At 38.0% G+C, this 18,969-nt stretch overlaps 1 long non-coding RNA gene across 1 annotated transcript in view; it reads left to right on the top strand.

Moving 5' to 3' along the window:
- LOC147915201 (uncharacterized) overlaps positions 1–9,982 on the top strand; it is a 33,087-nt gene extending 23,105 nt beyond the window's left edge. Inside the window, exons 2-3 of the long non-coding RNA XR_015554500.1 lie at positions 498–567; positions 8,670–9,982. This is a non-coding gene — a long non-coding RNA (uncharacterized LOC147915201). The remainder of the gene's footprint in view (positions 1–497; positions 568–8,669) is intronic.
- Positions 9,983–18,969: the final 8,987 nt, after the last annotated feature.

The raw sequence follows: 18,969 nt of genomic DNA, 5'->3' as shown, positions 1-18,969 counted from the left end.
AGTGAGAGGTAAACAAAGAAAAATCCTTCTTAGGATATGTAACCACATGGAAAGGGTGTGTACTTTGAAAAAAAAGATGGACCCTGGTGAAACTAATACTCCCTTTCAACCTGAGAATCAGCACTCTGAACACTAGATCAGAGAATTAGTGATTAAGTGAATCAGGGGAGACACTGAGTTAGATCACTAACGAGAGGTGAAGAAGGCTTCGAGGTCTGAGTTTCACCTGCTGTCAGGCATTTTGTGCCAGTTCTTCAGAAAATCCACAAGTAAACTTTATAACACTGAGAAAATATATCCCGGAAGGAGACAAATTGTGAAACTAAGATTTCCATAGCCTTGAGAACAACAACAACCACTTAAGAAGACATCCTTCTCTCTCAGAGAATGCTGCCTATAACATCTCCCTGTGTCAGAAAAATTGGAAATTTTTATAGTGAACTCTCCAGGCCTCAGCTCTTTCTCTATGTACCCTCTCACAACTTTTGTGTCTATAGGGGATGCCTGGGTCATGGAAATAAATCCTACCAATAACCAGTGAGATTGCAAGAGGACCTCAAACCTCAGGTGAGACTGTAGCCCTGGCTGATATCTTAATTTCATCCTGGTGAGATCTGAGCAGATCACTCAATTAAGCCATACTCAGACTCCTGACCCATGGAAACAGTAAGATAATAGATTTGTGAGGTTTTTGTTTTGTTTTGTTTTGTTTTTTGTGAGGAAGGTCAGCCCTGAGCTAACATCCATGCTAATCCTCCTCTTTTTGCTGAGGAAGACCGGCTCTGAGCTAACATCTATTGCCAATCCTCCTCCTTTTTTTTTTCCCCCAAAGCCCCAGTAGATAGTTGTATGTCATAGCTGCACATCCTTCTAGTTGCTGTATGTGGGACGCGGCCTCAGCATGGCCGGAGAAGCGGTGCGTTGGTGCGCGCCTGGGATCCGAACTCGGGCCACCAGTAGTGGAGCACACGCACACAACCGCCAAGCCGCAGGGCCGGCCCCAGATTTGTGTTATTTTAAGCCACTAAGTTTACGGCAATTTGTTATGTAACTGTAGAAGATTAATACCTATGGTTGTTGTGATATTGTTACTATTACTATAAACTAAAATCATGTTACTATATTCCTCTCTCTGAGTCTAGGCTCACCTCAACTTTCTGAAAAATGTTGGCATCCCTTATGCCTTTTTTATAAGCAGAGAGTGCTGCTCAAGCTAACAATTATAGAATATATTTGATATTTACATTTTGGATCAATTTACTGATAACACCTGGGAGGTCACAGCTACTTAGAATAAGGAATAATTGAACTAACGATCACTCTACTTTTCTTATTTTTTCCATCCCAGCCAGTGTGATCTCATTCATATGTTGGTTAGAGTCTGAGAGTCACCAAGGAGGACTAGTTTTGATCTTTATGGTAGATAGTAATGCTCAATAAATATCCTACTTGCTATTTTAAAGTGTTATATGACAGTTTTTATTCAATGAAATGTGATTGAAATTGACACTAGTTACTTCCAGACTGAAGCAATGAAAAGCCCATAAGCGATCTCCATTCGTTATTTCCTCTGGCCAAGCCATCTGAGGAGGCCATGTGTGCCAGATGATGTAGATACAAGATGGTGAAACCACCACCCTCCTAGGTCCCTGAGTAACTAAGTGGAGCAATACTCCACATCAATCCTCATGGAACATGTAGCTTTCTTTCTCTGCCCTCTGTGTATCTCTCTTCTCTTATTTATATAATGTGGATGGTTTAATACTGAGACTGATAGGGCTTCCTGTTTGACTGATTCCCTTCTCATTAGCAGGAAAACTACACAAGCTGAATTTAATCCTTCAGATTCATGCATCCTCCATGATAGCATGATTGAAGCCATAGCATACAAGAAAAGGTGTCAGCTTTGCCATCATATTTCATGTGTAAAAACTAAGGGTAAGCAGTAGAAACTACATCAGCAACTGATAATTGGAAGAGATTAGAAGACTTAGGGATTCTGGCTGTATTTCCTTTAGAAATGACAACCAGAAGCCATCCTTATCCTGATCATGATTTTTAAAGGTGATCTTCTAAATCTTTCACCATTAATTATGACATGAGCTGTTGGTCAAAGTAGATGTTGTTTATGATCTTAAGTAAGCATTTTTCTTTCTGAGCTTCCCTAAAGATATTCTCAGGAAATAACTTTTTCGGACTTGATTGGGATGATCATAAGACTTTTCTCCCCTGACAGTTTGAAGTGATGAATTATATTAATAGGTTTCCTAAGCTTAAATTATCTCTGCTTTCCTGGAATAAACTCTACTTAGTCATGATAGATGATATATTTTTTAATGTAGAGTTGAATTTGACATGCTAATATTTTATTCATAATTTATACATGTATATTCATAAATGATATTGACCTAGGGTTTGTTTTCTTTTTTTGGCAACTTTTGGTATCAAGGTATTCTAGTTTCAAAATCCAATTTGAATAGTTTTCTCCTTTTTGCTATGCTATGTAACATATTATAGTATAAGCATTATATGTCTTTTGAAGTTTTAAATAATTGGCCAACAAGCCATCTTGTTCCAGAGATATGATAGAAATAATTATTTTATAATATTATGCATTTCCCCATATATTTATGTTTATATTTTTTAATTATTTTTTATTTAAATTTGACAATTTATAGTTTTTCAGAAAAGTATAAATTTCATTAAGACTTTCCAATTTATTAAAACTTTTATTCGTTTTATTGTCTTTCTTAATTTTAATTTTGTTGATTTTTTTCTTAACTAGAGATGTTAAGTAACTCACCTTAGGAATTACTCAATTTATCAACTGAGAGTTAAAACATGAAAACTGTTGCATCTGTGGTAATACAGGAAATGGCTATTAATGTTGTGTGAGCTTGATTTTCAGAAGTATCTATTGTTAACATTTCTAATCCAAACTTTCTGCAAAAGGCTGCAGGTAATGTCAAGGTGATACCTTAAACTATTAAATTGCAACGAGTGATACTAGCTCAATGTGAAAAGGGAATTATCTCTGGGTTGTTTTGTAATATATAAGATACCAAACTTGTGCAAATTATAGTTGAAATATGGGAGAGAGTTCAAGAACCATATGCTGCTTATTGACAAAGGAATTCTATTCCATGAGAATGAACTGGAATAGATGTAAGCACAAACATGGCTCTAAATCATGGTGTCCATTTTATATGCATCCTTCTCAAAATGCAGATCTAGAGCACAGAGCAAGATCAATATGTATTGTATGGTTATAAAGCCAATCAAAAGATAATATTTTACAGTAGTATTATATTCAGGTGGGTATAATGCAGAGAGTAAAATGAGAAATAAAGTCTTGCTAATCTGATTAAAGTATAACATAAAGGGATTGGCAACTCAGATGCAGAAAATAATTTATTTTTCCCAGGAGAGCTATTCATAAGAACACAATCCTCTACAATGTCTGGCAGAATCATTTATGGGATATTATCTTCTCCATATATTAAGTTAATAATTTGTATTTTGATTAAAAATGAGCTTCTTGCTCCCATCCCACTCTTTTCCATATCAGAGAGATAGAGACACAATCTTGTGGGTATTGAATTTGTTTTCATGGAACCAAAGATTTAAGAAAGCTCATATATCAAAGCTATTTTCTGTTATTAGGTGGAAACTTCTAAAAATATTGAGAAAACTAAAAATACAGAGATACCTCAGCAAATGCCTAGACTAGATTCTTTCAACAAATTAAAATACATTCAAAATTTGTGGAAGATTGATACAGTGAACTAGAAATTGTGATATTTGATGTAGAAGGTTCATACACATAGATACTGAAGTACCCGCAGTGATGGGAGAATTTCAAACGGAAAAGAAAAATATGTTTCATGCATCCAAATATTCGACAGATTTTGGGGAATAACCAGGAGTTTGAGCAATGATAGCTATGAAGCAAGTTCAAGAGTCGCATGTACTTCAAAGAAGTGAGAACTTTTATACCAAGACACAGAAGTAGTAGTTTGTAAATGGCAGTGATGTGCAGGAAGGATTAGAGAAATGACTGGGTGCAGAGAGTCCAGGTAGAAGTCTATTGTAATTGTTCATGCAAAAAAAAAAAAAAACCAATGAACACTTGACTCAATTCAATTCAACAAATATTTATTGAGCACTGACTATATGTCAAGTCCTCTTGTAGGTGCTTAGGCTAAAATTGTGAATAAAATAGTCTAACATTCCTGCCCTCCTGTGACTCACATTCTAGTAATTGAGGGAAAAGGCAACAGGAAAGAAGACTATGACAGCAAGACATATAGCAAAGATTGAATTGATAGGACTTTCTTGATAATGGTGGTCAAAAAATGGAAGAATTTCAAGAAAATTCTATGGTTTTAACCTAAGTAACAAGTAAAATAGAAAGGCCATTGATAGAGAGGGAACAATTTATTCAGAAGAATTGGTTGAATTCTTCCCAATGCCAAGCACTACGGGTATAAAGATGAACAGGAAGGAGCACCATTCTGGAAAAGTGACTGGTATGATGATGATGGCAGTTCTAGACAAGCTGAAATTTTGATTCAGGCAGAATGTCCTTATGAAATGTTTAACAAAACAGTTGAAAAGATGATTTTAAAATTCAAGAGAAAAGTTAGGCTAAGGGAATATGATTGCAAGTGATATTTCCAGTTATCGTCATATGTGAAATCAACAAGAGAAAGAGATGAGAATAGGAAGAGGCAACACCCAGAGACAAAAACTAGAACACTGATATTTATAAGCATGTATTGTAAAAGTAAATGATGAAGGCTAATTTAGAATAGTGATAGAGATGGATATAAAATAATAGAAAAAGAAAAATGCTAGAATATCATCAAAGTGACATTGATCTATATAGAGAGTTTCCAAAGGGATAGGGTCATCAAGATCAAAATGAGCAGAGATTGAACAGAAAGAGAAAAAAACAGAAAGAGAAATATTTCAGAAGGAAAGTGAGAGTTTATGGGAGGAAACACCAAAATACAAGGGATTGTTAGTTAAAGATCAGAAATGGAGAAAGTTCATGTAGACTACTCTTTTAAGAAAACTTGGTGGTAAAATGAGTAATCAGCAGGGTCGAGGTAATCTTGGTTCTTCGTGGGAGAATTAATTAAGAGAGACTTGAGTGTGTTTATAAGCTGAAGGGTAGCAGAATGTACCACTCCAAAATATGCCTTTTTGGCATAAGGATTATTTTGAGCTGATTATTTTGAGAAACTGCAGACATAAGAGAAGCTCTGAAAACAGTAGAAGTTACCCTTTTGGAAGGGAAATTTACATTAGAAAGGGGGCCTGTATCAGGAAGAGAGCTATGTTACAAGAGATCACTTTTTCACCTGACAAACTTATCTGCAAGGCAATTTTTGTTTACCAGACATTTCCTCCTCTCACCCTCCTGTGGATTGCCTTCCTCCTCTTTGAAGCCCCAGACCCCTAGTTCCTTCCTTAGCTCAGGATGGTATATCAGCCTCAATCGTCTGGCTGCCTCTTGAGTCTCATATCTTTGTGGGGGTCCTGCACAATGCACTACATATGTACTTAAAATAGTGGTTTTTTTCTCCTGTCAATATGTCTTTTATTATGGGGAGAAGAGAGTCTCAGCCAAGAACCTAGAAGAGTAGAGGGAAAATTACTTTTTCTCCCCTACAATGCTAAAGAGAAAAAGTTAGTGGTCAAACTAAAGATCCAAAAGCAGGTGGTGATTGAACAGTTCTCAGAAGAGACATGATTCTTACTACCTAAGGAGGGTCGTCCGCCTGCCGCAAGACATGCTAATAGTCAAGAGGCAAGACGGTAGGAGAGAAAGGGCTTTATTACAGCTTGCTGGCAAGGGGGAAGATGGCTGACTAATGTCCGAAAGAACCATCTTAAGGGAGGCACAGAATCTTGAAGCAGTTATAGAGGCCAGTAGGTTATAGGGAGGGGGTTAGGAATGTTGACCCCACCTTGTGTTACAGACTGGGGGTTGCCACATCAGATCTTTCAACAGTCATAGATATCAGCATAGAATCTCTGTCCAGAGGCCATCACATTCCTAGGGAACTCAAAAGAACCAACTTATTGTCTTATCGCTGCTGGGAGGAGCCATAAAATCTACAGAGCCTGCATATCCCCCCGGAGACAGGCCCTTAATCATCTAGGCTATGTGCAAACTACAGCATAGTTTAAAAAGGACTCGTGAGTCAGGATCATTCATAGTTCAAACATGGCTTTCTCCTATAAGATGGCTTCTCTTAACGCTAACTTTTGACTGCGCCTATATCAGTTAAGTCAGTGGCACTAAGATGATCACTTGGAATCTAGACTAAAGTCAAAGAGATTAGCATTAATACAATCAGGCATTTCTTCTGTCAGGGAAGCATGGGATGCTACATGAATATACTTTGAGTCACAGAGAAGAAATCTGAGGAATTTTATGCATAAGAGCTCAGGTTTTTTTCAATATAGTGGCAGGAAGGCCAAATGCCAAGTCTTCAGGTGATAGGGGTAATGGGAAAGGTGATGAAGATTATAGAAATTTTTTAAATTATCACCTTTATCTTCTAACACCTTAGTGAAATTCAAGACCCTAGGTATTTAAACCAAGAAGGAAAAGAGAGGAGGGTATAAGAAAGAAATGGACATGTTCCTAAGGGAGATATTGAAGGAAAATCTGAAGTAAACATGAAGAAAAAAGATCCGCCTTTCAGTTCATTGAGGAATGACTTTGGATGATGTAAATTAAAAAAAAAAAAAAAGATTATTTCCAGGAAAAAAATTCATTTGAAAAGTCAGTGGTAAAAAAATAAATAAATAAACCCACTGATATATGGTACCTTTTCAACCGTACTAGCCGAATTAATATGTTCCAGAATTCACTTGCTTTGGTGGTCATCATATATTATCATCATATATATTTTGTATTAATTTTGGTAACAATATCATATAAAATGTTTCAAAATCAAATGGAACTCTGCTTTAAAAAAGCCAAGATTTTTACCTAACAGAATTAGCAGGCATGAAATGTGATAAATTTATATTATACTGGTTTATGTGAATGGGTAAGAAAAAGTGAAGCTGGATATTGGTATTCATTTATTACCACAATCATTGCTATTAAAGGCAATTGAAAAGATTTATTTGCATTTCACCAGGTAAGACAAGGTAAGCATTTTATATGGATTACAATTCCTAAAGAGAGTTCTGAATTTGTATCTACTACACCGTTTTAAAAAGAGTGGCATAATCATGAGAGAAATTCACTACACGCCTGATTGCAAATGTCTTAGTTGAACTGCACAAATTTCTTCTTTAAAGTGTTTAATACTTTTCAGAGACAAACAGGGTTTAATTTAATGACAAGGTAAAAGGCCTGGAAAATAAAATATGAATAAACCAAAGTCACTAGAATTAAGAAAAGATGAAATAATCTTATGTTCAGAGTAACTCTAAAAAATTATCTGAAAAAAGCATTCATTTTGAGTGTGTTCCTTGTTATGGTACTATTTTTCATTTTTCGTTTCTCTTCATAAATCAAGCTTTTGGTTCTGTGTTTAGACTTTAAGTGATAATCTCAAAATGCAATGTCTATTTCAGCATGAGCGCAGAGTCTACAGCACTTTTTTCATGTTTTATTCCATGATCATCATTATGTATGAATAAAAACAAAATGCAGCCAATATTTATTACATTTCACTTCAGTGAACAATGCCTAATGTCAATCTAACAAAATATAGCACAGATGAAGAAAATGACATTTTTAATGATGGCACTCAAAGAAACAACACTAAATCTCTTTTAAAAAAGTAATTCCCCTGTAACATTTGTGGGTTTTTTTCTGTTTTCTGTTTCACATCCAAAGTTGCTTTACATTACAATAATGTGCCATTTTCAAGGACTAGATAAAGTGGGACTCAAATTTAGTTCTCAAATATTTTCAGAAATCCCAGTTTTCAAGTTTGTACAATACTACATACACCCGGCTGTGAGTAGCATATATAGCCACACCAGACTTCCAGGATTATTACACAGATTCTGAAGCCATAGTGTTTCTTGAACTGTGTTCTACTGATGGCATACTTCAGAATCACTGTTAAAATGAATATTCCTGGGCTCTCTGTGAGACCTGTTGAGCCAGAATTTCTTAGGCGTGGTAGCCAGCAATCTGCAAACTTAGCATTTTTCCCAGAAGACTCATGCACACTTAAACTTGGGAACCACTGCCTAATATTGTGTCATAGTTTGGCAATTTTCATGCATGTGGGAGGAGAGAGGGCAGTGATAGATAAGTAGAAACAGGTTGAAAACTGGAGTGATGATTTCTTTGCTTGAAATATAGACCATTGTAGACTTAGCCATCTACATTTAGGTCAAAGAGAGGCACTAACCTACCTGCGGTAGGCAAAATTCTAAGGTGACCCCCAAGATGCCCACTCCCTGGTGTACATAGCCCGTGTAATCCCTGAAACTGTGAATAGGATGGATTTTACTCCCATTATTAGGTTATATTATTTGGGACAGTTGATTTTAAGAAAGAGAGATTATCTTAGGTGAGCCTGACCTAATCAGGTGAGCTCTTAAAGGGAACTGGCCTCTTTGTGAAGTCCAAGATTCAACACATAAGAGAGATTTGATGAAATTCCCTATTTCTGGATTTGCAGATGGAAGGGACTGTGTGGCAAGTTATGTGGGCAGTATCTAGGAGCAGAGAACAGCTCTCAGATGACAGCCAGCAAAGAAACAGGGACTGCAGTCCTACAACCACAAGGAACTGAATTCAGCCAACAACCTCAATTAACATGGAAACAGATTTTCTCCCAGAGCCCCCAAATGAAAATACAACTGGTCAACACTTTGACTTCAGCATTGCAAGACCCTGAGCGAAGAATTCAGCCATTTCATGTCTGAACCTCTGACCCACAAAACTGTGGGCTAACAAACGGTGTGATTTTAAGCTGCTAAATTTATGGTAACTTGTTTTGCAGCAATAGAAAACTAATATATACATACTTTGCACAAAAGTGACTCTGGCCTGTGGCGATAGGTGCTATCTGAACAACAGCCACTCTTACGCACACTTTGACTTTCCTGAATCACGCACATGAATGAGATTGGTGTTATGAACCAGCAGATTTTATATATCAAGTTGGATTCATAGAATCACCAAGATCTGTTGTGACTAAGTTAAAAAAATTCATTAAGAAATCATTGGTAGGAAGAGCAGAATCCTAAATAGTTCAAAATTCTCCTATCAGAATCAGAACTCAGAGAACCTGAGTTCAAAATTTTAAATGGCCCTGGAGACTGGGTCATCATAATAAAGCATTATATACCACTAAAAAAAAAAAAAAAAATTCTCCTATCAGAAGTGATTTTTAAAAACTCTGTCTAAGTGTATATATTACAATAACATTAAAAGGTAGATTAATATTTTAATTGCTATTACTAAAGAGGCACAAAGACTTAATTGGAGTTGATGGTCCAAGATTGTGCACTAAAGCTGCCAGCATAAGGCCTCATTCTCATAACAATTCTTTTCTTCACCAAGGAGAATCTCCTGAGTCCACCTATTCAGCCAAATTAAATCAATTTTTTTTCTCTTAATGTGTCCATGAGCAACATCTACTTTCCATTATTTCTTGTGGTCACACAAGCATTTCATTGAATATTTCTATAAATAGTTCCCACATGCCCATGCCTCCTTTAACAGCTTTGCAATTCTAATAAAGTGATTAGAACTCCTTACCCCTGCTGTGGCCTCTGCTAAACGATGTGAAAATACCCCTCCTGCTGGGGTTACCCCGCCAGCAAAATTCAAATGACCCACCAACAAGTACATCTGTTGTAATTTGACTTTCTTTGCCCTTGCTACTTTTTCCTACTACTCTATACGATCTTTAATTTTCCCCTTCAGGTTCTAAATTCCTTTTTAATTATTTATTTGTGGAGACTATCTTCTACAGATAAAATCAGGTTGGTTGGTCTTCTACTTTTCCTTCAACTATTGGAGGTTTAACGTGTCCCTTGCTCTCTGAAACCTTGCAGCTTCCTAATTAATATGTGTTCAAACACGACAGGGTCATCCGATTCACCCTACAGATTCATTCAGGGTTTGGTTGTGGGTCCCAAATATCCTGATTAACGAGTGTACAGTTGTGATCTTGATGAGGGAAAACATGGCAGTGGATCTCTGAAACACAGAGTCAATAAGATTTTGACAACTAGTTTTGCTGAAGCCAGGCGGTAGTTCAGAGTGGCAGAACAGTTAGACACAAGGGTTAAATGTTTTATCAATCTTCAAGAAATGTTAAAAACAAAACTGGGTTTGGTGTAAGAATTTCTCTTTTTTGGACTTTCTGATTTACATGGTCCACACTGGTGAAAGGAAAGGTCCTTCGCTGATTCTGCCTTCAGCTTTGTCCTCTGGTGGCAGCCCCTGGTCTTCCTTTGGGCAGGCAGCCCTCTCCCACTGTCTGTGGATCAGACAGTACAGAAATTACAGACTCCAGAATACACTGGTGACCTGGCTAACAGAGGCCACATCTCACTGACCACAGTTGGGACGCATCACCACTGTGGGCCAATAATAGTCTGGGGATTTTCATAGAACAGTGGCGAAAGATAAGCTTTCCTTTTCCTCTGGGGTTTCCACATGGGTTGAGAAATCTCTGAAGCTACTAGTGACCAAATTTGCTCTTACATAGGAGAGCCTGCCCGAGAATGACAATAACCTACGAGAAAGCCGAACTGAGAAGAGAGAGAGTGACCCTGTCTTTATTCTATCCTTTGAGACTCTACACCTAGCCATGCCTGAAGGTATACCACCCCCAGCCTTTTCAATTACTTGAGCCAATCAATTCCCTTTAATAGTTAAGCTCCTTTGGGCTGGGTTTTCAGATTTGGAACTGAAAGAATCCTGCCTTATAGAAAAGGTCTCTCTCACAGAAGTCAAATTAATTCAAGACTCTACCCTTTGAATTTAGTAAAAATGACATTATAAAGCTAATTTACTGCCTTAATAATTTTTGAATGGAATACAATCAAACTGCTGAAATATTCCTTTGGTGATCATTTTAAAGTCATAACCATTTACAGTGTTTGAATTTTTCCAGTATTTAAAGGTACTTCAATGATACAATCTCATTAATTCTTACAATGCCCTTTTGAACCAGCCAGGGAACAGGTATGCTTATCTAATAATATAATAGTCCTGTTCTCTCTTGTACTTCCTGACACATTTCAGAGAGGGTTGAATAACAAAGGACGAGCTCACCTATGTAAGCACCTAGAGAAAACAGTAATTACTTCTCTAATGGTGTAGGTAGGATATCACTATGGAAATCAGAATAAAGATTACAGCACAAATTCATCCCCTGTGAAGAACTGTCTCCAATAGAACTTTTAACAAAGTAGGTAGATGGATATAAAATTTACATGATATATATTATATGTACTATATAGACATTTAAGCAACACATTTTAATGAAATTCTTTCTACTTGTACTGCATTATGTGTATATTATATGTAAGATAAGTATATAATTCATAAATATAATATATTTGCTAAATGATTACTACATGTAAGTCCTTGTAAAATTTATATTTAAAGTATATGAAAATATAAAATTGAAATATGCTAAAAGTAAATTTGTGTTCCCCATTTTATTTTTCCTCACTATATAAAAAGTTTTTTTCCCCTTCAATAAAATAGCAGCTATTAAGATTTCTGAGTGAAGCAAAATTGGAGTAGAAGATAGTCCCACATTGCTAAATATTTTTCTTATTAAGATCCAAATCATATTTTAATTTTTTGATAAAAATTTTCCCAAAATATATTATACAACCCCGACAATTTAATTTGATCTTGATGACCTAGTGGCCTCCTTGTGAGCATCCTTCTGGATTATAAAATTTAAAATGCTTCTGCAGGGGCCAGCCCGGTGGCATAGTGGTTAAGTTCACACGCTCTGCTTCGGTTGCCCAGGGTTCATGGGTTCGGATCCCGGGCGCAAACCTATGCACCACTTGTCAGGCCGTGCCGTGGCAGGCATCCCACATATAAAGTAGAGGAAGATTGGCAACAGATGTTAGCTCAGGGCTAATCTTCCCTACCCCCCAAAAAAAAAAAAAAAATGCTTTGGGATCTATTAAAGAATATAGGGTTGTTTAAACCCAAATGCTGTGCTTTATGAATTTGTATGTCTGCTTTTGATAATTTCCTACTTTTTTGAATTCTGTGGAATTTGTGTACTTTTCAATAAAATCTTTTTTACTTAATGAGTTTCTTTTCCTCAGTAGATGTTTTAGGAGTATTTACAGGAGGCATTTTAATACACAGCCTTAAAAACACAACTAAATGACCCAGCAATTCCGCTCCTAGATATAATCCACCATACGATATGTTCAAAAATGTTCAAAGAAGCCTTATTCATAGTAACCAAAAACTGGAGATAACCTTTATGTTTATCAACAGTAGAATTGATAAATAAATTTTAGTATATTCATATAATAGAATATTGCATAGCCATGAGAATGAATTAACACAAAATAATATGAACAAAATTCCCAAACAGAAAGTTGAGTCAGTGGAGCTGGACACAAGAGAGTGGGTGTGTGGAGGTTTGTAGTGACCGGAGGGGAACAAGAAGGGGCATTGGGGTGCTGGGTGTCAGTAATATTCTGTTCCTTGATCTTGGTCCTGGCTACACAAGTGTGGATACTTTATGAAAAGTCACTGAGCAGTGCTATGATGTGTGCACTCTTTTGCATGCGTTTTATAGTTTAATAAAAGTTTAATCAAAAAGAAGATAAAAATTAATTATGATATATGTCTTTCTATTTGTATTGAACAACCACTTTCAAAGCACACGTATTATCTTTCAAAAAGCACATGTATTATCTCATTTTATTCATTCATTTGGTAATTGTTTATTTGTTTGTTTATTTTCTGTCTTGATTCAGGTAACAGGCAGGGGGCTGAGGAAGCAGCACAGATTAAGGTGGATGTAATCCTCCCTTGCATGGAGTTTATAGTCAGGTCAGCTTCATGCCCGCCTGTAACATTCCTGTGAGGTAGGTAGAAAAAGTAAGATCCTGTGAGTTTTGTTTGTTTATTTGTTTGTTTATTTAGATGGGAGACTTAATCATGTTTATATGCTTCAGAGAAGGACCTAGAGAGGCAGCAGATGCAGTATGTGAGAGGGAAGGAAAGATTTAGAAGTGAGACCCCTGAGCTTGACAAGAGAAAGGAACCCAGAATGCAGGAGAAAGGAAGAAAAACTCCAAATGGAATTATCGGGTGTCATAGGCTGTTTGTTAGCAGAGCATGAACTAGAGCCAAAGAATCTCACACCACAACCACATCAAATCAAATTTCTGTTCATTGCTGCCATTTGTAGAATGCCAACAAATCCCTTTTATACACATGTGTGCGTTCACATATACATATATTTTAAATAATAACCTTTGGTCTTATGTGCATAGTTCCTCATGATCTGTTGGTGATTTGTAGTGTTCCTCTTAAATGAAGGGGTAGACAGGCTGAGTTTCATGGCTTAAAACTAGGGTGGAGGTCTTTGCTTTCCCTGGCAGTGAGGAGAAGTAGAATGGAAGAGAGGGAAATACAAGAAGTTTGAAGGGTCAGAAAATAGAATAATGGCACTAACTGAAAACATGGGAGGAGATTCCTCTTTGGAACCCATTGATTTAGTGAATTTCTGGATGCCTTGGGCTATGTCATCAAAATGCTTTCTAGGAAAGCAAAAACCTGAACGAGAGACAATGTCATGTGCCTTGGGCGCTGGGGAGAAGGTCCCGCAAGAAGCAGAGAGCAAAACAGAATTAAATGCGGAAAAGATTTATAAAGAAGAATGCCTATGAGATAAAGGGAGGAGGAAGCTTGGAAGAGCCAAGAGGCTGCAATGCAAGTCTGACTCTTGTAAAAGAGACAGAAGGAATGAAGGTCAGGTAGAAGAGTCTTTGACTAGGGTGCACTTCCAGAAAAATTCAGTAATGTCGATGGGAAGTCCTCAAACCGAAGTTGTCCATCAGACAAGTCCCACATTCTCTAGGAATGGGCCTACCTAGTCCCCCTGTTGCACTCAGTCATGGGCTGGGAGCAGCCCCCAGAAAGTGCTGTGTTGTCACGAATGCAGTGTTGGATTTCAGAGTGCAGCAGCTGGGGCTATTCATGAATTATATTCTCACCAGTTAGAGATCTGAGAGAGGCATTTTCATGGCCACCACCCCTTCCATATCCTGAAGCCACCATTTTGGATAAAAATGGGGTAATACTCCTTTTGAGGATAATAGAGTCTGGGGATTTTTTAATATTGCAAATCTTCATCTGGACTCTGCAGATGTGATGATTGGAGGTATATATACATATATAGTTATTTTCGAGAGAGAAGTCATGACAGTCGTCTCTGATAGGTGACATCAGGCAATGACTTGAATCAAGTGAGGAAGTAATCCACTCTGTGGGAAAGCATTCTAGGCAGAGGGAAGAGAAAATGCGAAGGTTATGAGCAGGGAGTATGCTCGTCTTGCTCCAGGAAGAGCAAGGAAGCCAGTTGAGAAAGCAAGAGGGAGAGTAAGAGGCTTCTACAGAGTGAGCAAGATGGAGAGTAGAAGGAAACGAGATCAGGACGTTGGCTGGGAACCAGATCATACAGGTCTTGGATGCCATTGGAGAAGCTGTAGATTCATCCTGAGTAACATGGGAATTTCTATGTATAAGTCAGTATAATCTCATTTAACTTAATTACATCTACAAAGATCCTATTTCCAAATAAGGTCACATTCACAGATTCCAGGTGAATTTTGAGGGGACACTATTCAACCCAGTACAGGATCCTTTCTTGGATCTTCTTCCAAAGTACCCTCCCCTTAAAATACAATGCTTGCCCAGGGTTATCCTCATCCCCATCCCCACTCTCTTATTCTGCACAGATTTCAATCGCAAATGCCTACAAGGAAACAAATATACAACAAAAATGAGTGATGTGGTTCTGTTATAAGGAAAACTAACGAAGATCTTCATGGTAAATAGCAGCTGATCCTCAGTCTAAGGGCAGGTGGTGTAGCCTATGGCTGACTGAAGGGCGCCTGTCCTATCCTAAAGGTGACAAGTGTTCAGACCCATCTGAGTGTTGCCATTCAGAAACACAAGGTCAGTGTTGTCAAATCATCTGATTTTCTTTTTAAAAAAAACTGGAAATATGGATTTTTATATACAATCACTTAGAAAATTATTCAAAACATGAAAGAAAACAAACAACAAAAAGAATATCAATATGTGTGGAAACACTAGTCAGACCAAACAAACAAAAGCCATTTTTATGTCTGGCCCACAGGTCCAGTTTGTAACCTATTCTACATACATCTCTCTGATAATATCAAGGGTTACTTAGGATCAGTGGTAACTTGTTTTTGAGACCACTTGTCTTTTTAGCTTTAGATATGTAGAAAGAACATCATAATGGACAGTCACGCTTGTCTACCCATAAGAATATCAAGCTTCGTATGCCAAGTATTAAATTCAGCACTTCCCACTACTAAATCTGCCTCTCTCTCATAGTCTCTTTCTCAAAGAACAGCAAAGTCAGAAATCTGAGAGTCATCTCAAATTCTTCACTATGCCTTAGCACATCTAACCATATGTTATACCCATCCAGTATCTTAAAAGTCTCTCAGATGAAACCCCAAAATCTCTCAAATAAATCCCTTTCTCTCCATCCCTATAAATACTGCCTTGATTTACGTCCTTTTCTAATAGCAGCCTTGTATATACTAAACACTACCTCTCTAAGTAAATACGTTATCTCGCTTAATCTTCACAGTAAGAGAGTGATAGTGTCTTAGTTTAGGTTCTAAAATAGATCATGAGAAAAGTCGTAGGTAGAAAGCAGAAGTGAGGGAATGGGGAGAAAAAGCCAATATCAAGTACATTATCATGGTTGCTGCTATAGGCAACAGGAGGTGCGATATCTGAGAAATGAACAGAATGCCTCCAACAGAGGTTTGGGGCATTTACTACAGCTGCTGACCCCTTGTTAGAGGACTGGCCCTGGGCCGTTTTTGCATTTATTGAGAGGCTCCCACAGCCCAGGGACAGAAAAAGAAAAGATACACAGCACACACTTGAGTTGGACTACTACCAGGGCTGAGTGAGTCTGAGCTCACCTGGAACTATTAAGCACAGCTGTAGCTAAATCCAAGGTAAGCCAGCGAGAGGGGAGGCAGAGCACTAAAGGCATCTGCTTCTGATAAGGAAAAGAAAGCTTTGAGAGGTAACACACATTGCAAAGTAACCAAGCTAGGATTTATATCCAGGTCTGACTCCAAAGCCTGTACTTTTAATTCCTATGTGCAAGAAGTTTCAGCCAACTTCAAAGTTAGAGGGCATAGTCCCTAATACTGCCCTCAATTTTGACACCAATTGCAAGTTGAGGGGGGTTCCCAAAGTCACCTTCAGTTTCAATAATTCACTAAAAAGACTCATAAAACTCACTGAAATCTATTATACTCATGGTTATAATTTATTGCAGGGAAAGTGTAGAGATTAAAATCAGACAAAGCAAGAGACGCATAGGGCAGAGTCCAGGAGAGTTCCGAATGTGAGCTTCCTTGGTCTGCTCCTCGTGGAGTGAGGAAGCATTTCTCCCCAGCATCAACATTTGACAATACTCATGGAGTATTGCCAACCAGGGAGGCTCATTCAAGCCTTAGAATTCAGAGTTTTTATTGGAGTTTCATTACATAGGAGTGATTGATTATCCATGTGGTTGATCTCAGCCTCCAGGTTGACTGACTGACTGCCTATGACTCTACCCTAAATCACACAGTTGGTGTCTTTGGTATAACCAGTCCCCAGGTATGGATTATCAGGTGTGATTGGCCCCATTCTAAGATCTGGTGTGGCCATCCTCCACCCTGTACAAAGATACTCTTATCAGGTTTAACACGGATTACCTCCCAGAAGCTAAAGGCAAAGACTAGTCCTCTCTTTGGGTAATGCCAAATTCTTGACTGCACACTGTGAAATATGATTAATTATGTCCATTATAAAATATAGGTCTGATTGTGTCTTTCCCCTTCCTGAATGTCTTCAGTGGCTCTCATCACCTTCAGGGTAAGATCCATTCCTTTTAGAATAGCATTCCAGGCACCTCGAGATCTGAGCCCTGTCTGCTTTTCCAATCTCATACCTTGCATTCTTTTCTTCTTTGTACTCTACTGCCCTTCCAAACCACTGTCACTTCCCCTAATGACCATGTCCTGCTCTCATCAGCAGCCTGACTAGTACAAATGGGTGACAGCACATAGACAGTTACTTTACAAAAAAAAAAGGTACTTTTCTTCTTTTCCTTTGAGCAATGCAAATAGATTAAGACAAAATTCGGGGACCCAAAGGTGTGTGTGGAGAAGGTGTCCCTTGATGAAATGTCATTTGAAGAGGAGAGAAGATGTGACAAGATAGGAGAGAAGGAGGGATGTACTCTAGTTTGGCAGGTGAGTGGCAGAAGTAGGATTGAGGCTTCATTTCTCTTCCATCATTTGGAGCAGAGACAGAATTCTCAGACCTCCATCAAACTTTCCCATGTATGGCCCTTTCTTGCCTCAGGACTTCTGCACACGCAGTAACTTCTCCCCAGAAAGCAAATGCACACGCACATATGCACACACAGCTGTTTCAAAACTCAACTCAGAATGCCTTCCCTGACCATTGTCCCTTCCCTCTCTCCTCTCCAAATGCATCACTCCTCTTTCTCTTTATTGTACATACTCACCGAATGGTTATCAAGGTACATTATTACTGTTTATTTGTATATTCTTCCCCTGACTATGAGCTCTATGAGAAAAGAAACCATACTTTTTATCTTCGTGTCCTTATCATCTAGCACAAGGCCCAGTAAAATTGGGATAAAAATTTATAGACTACATGAGCAAATAAAGACAGAAGAAAGAAAGAGAGAGAGAGAGAGAGGAAGGCAAGAAAGAAGAGAGGGGGAAAAAATAGGAGGGAGGAAAGGAGGAAGGGAACAGAGTTGAAAATTTATTTGGTTTGCAGATATGCAGAGGAGGAGTTAATGCCAAGTTTAATAGAGTGCTGTCCCTTGTAACCCCCAATCCCCGGCCCCCAAGCAGCAACTGTGGTTCTGATGGCAGAGTTTAGTTAGCTCAAGGATAACACACGACATAAGCTGAATGACATTAAACTGCTCATGGGTTCATGCCCAAACCAATTCCCTCTGCAGGGAGGTAACATTTCTGTAGTCTTCTACGGTACTTTTAGAATCTCTCCAGGCTACGGTGGCAACAGATTTAGTAGACAAGAGGGAACTAGCAGCACATCACGTGAACTGAACCGGAAAATATCCTGGCCAATTAACAGCAAATGTCTGTGGCAATTAACAAACAGCCTGGGAACAAAGACTCTCTATGTTGTTATGCTCAGTCCTGGAACGTTTATTGTCTCTTCATGTCTTTGGTTTTATAGCTTCAACATTTGAAAGATGTATGTCCCACTCTTTCACTAGTTTGTATGCTCCCTTGAGGACCCAAACCCATCTAATACCTCTTTTTGTTCACACAAAACCTAGCACAGTGTTTGACTCAAAGTAGGACTGCCATAAATATTTTTGAAACAAATAAAAAATTCTACCCCAAATCTGAAGCTATAATTTAAGTCTCCTGCTGCCAGGTGTCTGCAGCATGGCATGGACGTACGAATTAAATAGTGTAGCTTAAACATTTCTCCATACTTTTTGGTTGCCTTGATCAAAATTAAAATGGATAAAGTTAGGTTTGTGTTAGGAAGGACATTTAGAAGTCATTTAGTTTAGTTCTCCTTTTTCAGATGAGAAACCTTTTAAATTGACTTGTCTGACATAATGGAATTGGAAATAGGGCACAACTGTAAACAGAAGCCAGTCTCCAGACTCTCAGTCTAGCGCTCCT

This window comes from Ceratotherium simum, chromosome 15, assembly GCF_057802395.1.
Source record: "Ceratotherium simum simum isolate JZ-2026a chromosome 15, ASM5780239v1, whole genome shotgun sequence".
Classification (NCBI taxonomy): Eukaryota; Metazoa; Chordata; class Mammalia; order Perissodactyla; family Rhinocerotidae; genus Ceratotherium; species Ceratotherium simum.
The sequence above is the reverse complement of the archived record's forward strand: the minus strand, read 5'-3'. Positions and strand labels throughout refer to the sequence as shown.